Source organism: Ranitomeya variabilis, chromosome 5 (assembly GCF_051348905.1).
Source record: "Ranitomeya variabilis isolate aRanVar5 chromosome 5, aRanVar5.hap1, whole genome shotgun sequence".
Classification (NCBI taxonomy): Eukaryota; Metazoa; Chordata; class Amphibia; order Anura; family Dendrobatidae; genus Ranitomeya; species Ranitomeya variabilis.
In genome coordinates, this window is record NC_135236.1 from 81,877,816 (window position 1) to 81,882,831 (window position 5,016).

A 5,016-nucleotide genomic window follows, 5' to 3' on the forward strand; every position below is an offset into this window, starting at 1 on the left:
TTTACTACATATCGGCTTTTGTATGAGATATAATCCCATGGATAAAACACTCTAATGTTATATTTATATGTAACATCAGATATGAAGGTTTTTTAAAATTAAGTAAAGGGTATAAAGGAAACATAAGAATTAAGGCATAAAAATATAAATTCTTTTTGCTTATTAAGCGAAAATGTAAGAAAGGAAAAAGCACAGATTTAAATACAGCAGTTCATTATTTATTAAGGCTCCACCCACATCATGCCCTCGGAATGTCATGACGCCTATAGTGATATCACAGCCGTGTCGTCATGACATCAGATTGTGATGTCGCCGGTCGCTGCTTATAGTTCCGCGTTCTACCTGAACTGCTCTGAGGGTTTTGTAGGAGAGAGAAGGAGAGAGGAGAGCGTATACTGCTGAGAGACAAATTTCATTTCTGCTCAGATTTTCTGAAAATGAACATGTTCTTTCACCATCTACCTGCTCCATCCCATGCTTTAGCAATGATGGATGGGAAATGGAACCTGTTCGGATGTTTCATGCTCGGAGATGAGCTGGCTGGGTCATTTGATGACATCTTTGATACTTCAGAGAAAAAGACTAAAATCCCAGCGAGGTCATGGAAACCGTTCTGGAAACGGGAGAACAGGACCAAGCCTTATGATGTTCCACCAGATGCTGCTGCTGAAATAGCAAAGAAAGAAACAAGCAGCGATTCACCAAGTGAACTGGAACTGGCACAAATTGAGGAGGGGCTGATTGAGAGGTTGCCCCCGTCAGTCAGGAAGGGAAGTCCTATAAAGATGACAAAACAACCTTCTAAGACTGTAAAAAGGAGATTCTTGGATTTTTTTTAGGAAAAAGCCTGGATCAGCAAAGCTTCATCCACAAGTCCCCAAATACAAAACCGTTGGGACACAAGTAAGTGAGGAGGATCTCAATGACATCCAAGTGGCCTCCAAAAGTACAAGCACTGATCCTGTAATTAAAGTCTCGGTAGCCACACAAGTAGAGACAAGAGACCTAGAAACCATCTCATGGATGTCACATCCGAGTGTCACCTGTAAAAATTACAGTTCCTTCCTTCCATCAATAGAAACACCAACACTCAAAGGTGAGCTCTACGTCGTCGTAAGAAGAAGCGAACGCTTGTAACAAAGTGGCCGACAACTAAACATCCAGAATTGAAAAACATCAACAGCAAAAGTAATAACAAAAAAAATAATCATCACACTTTTTTGTCCATTAACATCTGAGGATATAGATGTGATCTTGGGTCCCTTCACACAAAAGACAAGGACCTTACCCCTACCTCTGTAGTGCACGAAACTGCTACCTTTGATGCTCATTTGATCCCAAACTGTCACATGAAGAGATCCATGCAAATCCTGGAAATTAAGTTTTTGGCAATATCCCAAAATGTGGGTTGTGACCCACAGAATATGTCAGTGATCTAAAGCCGGAACCCCAGGATCTCTCCATTCTATTCCTATTTTGGCTGTGGCACCATGTCACCTGCACTAGATATAAAAAAATTAATAATTTTGGTGCAGAAGCGTCTTGTGCACTGAGACATTCACCAAGAAGTCTATCGCCATTGCTTTTGAAAAAAGAGAGTGCCTGGGAAAGAGTCGCGCAGGAGATATATCAGCAAGAGTGGACTTTGGCAAGAGCAAACCATCAAAAACTGCATAAGTGACTATAACATAATTCTCCCATGTTTGTATCATTGTAAGTGTTAAGTTATCCCTTTTAGTTATCAAGATATATTGGATTTGAGACCATAAATCGTTCAATAAATATTTACTAAAATGTCCATTTCCATCAGAGGCTGCTACTAACGCGGGAGGTGCCGGCTGTGTCGTGTAGCCGGCATCTGGCTGTAAATGCACTGGCTAAAGCATGCTCTGATCGCGGCATAGAAATGACACATGCTGCGACATCCTATCCAGTCAGGGGTCTGCTGAAAACTCCTGTGGCTGCCATCTTAGTTCTCCCAGGAAGCTCAGCTATAGACTAAGCTTCATAGGAGAACATCATTTTTACTATTTACTACAAAACAAAAGTATTGCAATATATAGAAAAAGTGATCAGAAGATCGCACCCCAAAAAATAACCCCCCAAAAGCTAAATGAAAAAATAAACCTGTCACCTGTACCTTGAGCATTAACTGGGTGGTCCAGCATGTTTCCCTATCTATTTAGTCCCATAATCTAAGCTATTTTCTAATATACTTGCTTTAAACATTCCCTACTGCTCCCTAACTACACTATCCAACTACTGTTGTATTTTTTTCTCTCTACTGTCTACTTTTCTCCTGTCTGACTATTTGGTTGAGTATCCTCAGTGCATGCTGGGATGCTCAAAGCATCCTCAGGGGGCATAGGCTGGGGTCATTGTCACAGCCCCTTCCCCCCTCACTGAAACAAAACATCATCAGGGGGTAGGGCCGGACTGGCCATTTGGCAATTCTGGCAACTGCCAGAGGGGCCTGTCTGGTTGTGGGCTGTCTTGTCTGCTACATTGTTAACAGAATCAGTGCTCTCAAGACACCCATACTGTTAAGAATTGTGAAGGAGCACAAAGTCGCTGACTCCGTCACATCACAGCAGGTCACGGGTATCATTAGTATATTGGTATTGTAGTAAATCTTACTTTCCTCCATCCAGGGAAATATTAGTAATATATTCCATCTGGTGCTTGGGGACGGAGACAGCATGGGCCTGTGTGATTTCAACCCCAGTCCGTACCTGTCAGGGGGCATAGGCTGCGGTCATTGTCACAGCCCCTTCCTCCCTCACTGAAACAAAACATCATCAGGGGCAGAAGCTGAGGTCATTGTCACAGCCCCTTCCCTCCTCGATGAAACAAACGTCATCGGGGCAGAGGCTGGGGTCATTGTCACAGTCCCTCCCTCGCTGATACAAAACATCATCAGGGGCAGAGGCTGAGGTCATTGTCACAGTCCCTCCTCGCTGAAACAAACGTCATCGGGGCAGAGGCTGCAGTCATTGTCACAGCCCCTTCCCCCTCCCTGAAGCAAAACGTCATCACGGGGCTGAGGGCTGCTGTCATTGTCACAGCCCCCATCCCCTCCCTGAAACGAGGCGTCATCAGTACCGCTCATTTCAGGAGCTGGTCCTTGGGTGTCTCCCAGGTGCAGTGTCTCCCTCAGCGCCGTGTGCGACGAGCGTGGCTTCCGATCTGCTGTCTTAGATGAATATTAGTAAGCCGGCAGCAGAGCGGTTTCATTATACCCAGCAGAGACCAGTGATGTCACCTGCGGGGGCGGCCCTAGTCCTCCTGCACACCGGGTATAGCGACACCGCTCTGTTGCCAGCATATTACTATTCAGCTAAGCCGACAACAGACCGGACGCCACGCTCATCGCACAGGGTGCTGGGAGAGACACTGCCCAAAGGAGACACTCAGCGACAGAGCAGGGACCTGCCCCTGAAAGAGCATCACTGATGATGGGGGGCAGGGGATGTGACAATGACCGCAACTTCTGCCCTCTGATGAGTATCCCAGCATGCACTGGGGATACTCAAGCAAATCATCATCAGACAGGAAGCAGAGAAAAAAAATGCAAAACTAGCTGGATAGGGCAGTTAGGGAACGGAAGGGAGTTTTTTAAAGTAAGTATATAAGAAAATAACTTAGATTATGGGACTAAATACTGTACATAGGGAAAAATGCTTTGCCTTCGGATCATTCCTTTAAGTTTCAAGGTGTCTTTACTGCTAAAAGAAAACATTAGAAAAAATCCCAAAGCACAAAGAATTTTATTCTTTTCCTTTTCAGTAGATTATTTGGTAAAATGGATGGTGTGAATAAGAACATATGTATGAAGCTGACCCGCGAGCCTGTGCTGAAAATCTCATTGTAGTGTTACCTCAGTCTATGCGCTTAATAAATAATGTAACTTTTGCATTTATGAAATGTCTAAACCTTATATATTCATTAGCTGGACTGATAACCTGGCAGCGGACGCTCCGGCGGAGTCATCCAGTAATCCCGAGGTGACTAACGGCTCCTCCTCGGATAATGTAGCATCGCTGCCGGACGTCCGAGACATCCGCACCACAAGTCATACGCCAACCTGGAGTGAGGTCAAGACTCCGAATAGCGGCATCACTATCACAGGATGTGCGCGGCCAAGCTGAGACATGAGAACTAGACTATCTGAATCGCAGTTCAGAGGAAACATTTCTTAATAGTCCAGTACCACATCTGGCAAATCTACATTTTCAATGTGACTGAGGCAGCCATTCGACTCAATGACCCAGAAGAACATTTTTGGCTCATGGATGGTGGGCGGATGTGATCACAACATAGATAGCAAGCGTCTAACAACATCCACATCTGCATCCACACGGCGGTGTAATGCCGCTTACCCACCGTACAGGGTGATGGAGACCGAGGCTCCTCTCCTATATAGGTTTATGTGTATCTTTATATTGTGTGCTCCCCATTTGTTTTTAAAAATTGATATGGGAATATTAAAAAAACAGCAACAGAATTGTGTTTATGCTGATTATTTGGTTGTAGCGCTACATTGTCTTTTGGGGGAAAAAAATCATAAATCGAGGAAAGTTTCCGCTGGTGAAAATGATTATAGATTTAATTTATAAAAAAAATTAAATACAAAGTAAAAGGGAAGGTCCGGCCTGAGAAGAAAAGTCTGCAGTCCCTCTATGTTGCAGAGTGCAGAATCGCGCAGCAAAGTGACTGCAGAATTTTTGTCTGAAACTGGACAACACCTCTAAAATACACAAAGGCGTAGATAGGGGTCCGGGTCGAGGGGGACAAAACTTCTGAGTGTGGCCCTAACCAGGTAGCCATGTTTACAACTATAGTGTCACACTCTAATAGTGGGTGTAGGAGAACCTCAGCAGTTGACCAGGCTGCTACTGAAAAAGTCTCTCTGTGATCTCTTATATGTTCTGCAGGACCGGTATCTACCGATATATACTCATCACTAGACTGTGGCCCGATTCTAACGCATCGGGTATTCTAGAATATGCATGTCCC

At 44.4% G+C, this 5,016-nt stretch overlaps 1 long non-coding RNA gene across 1 annotated transcript; it reads left to right on the forward strand.

Annotated features, from left to right (window-relative positions):
* Positions 1 to 321: 321 nt before the first annotated feature.
* Positions 322 to 4,504, forward strand: LOC143773341 (uncharacterized). Its single transcript, XR_013215150.1, has 2 exons — positions 322 to 1,713; positions 3,950 to 4,504. It is a non-coding gene; the product is annotated as an uncharacterized LOC143773341 (long non-coding RNA).
* Positions 4,505 to 5,016: the final 512 nt, after the last annotated feature.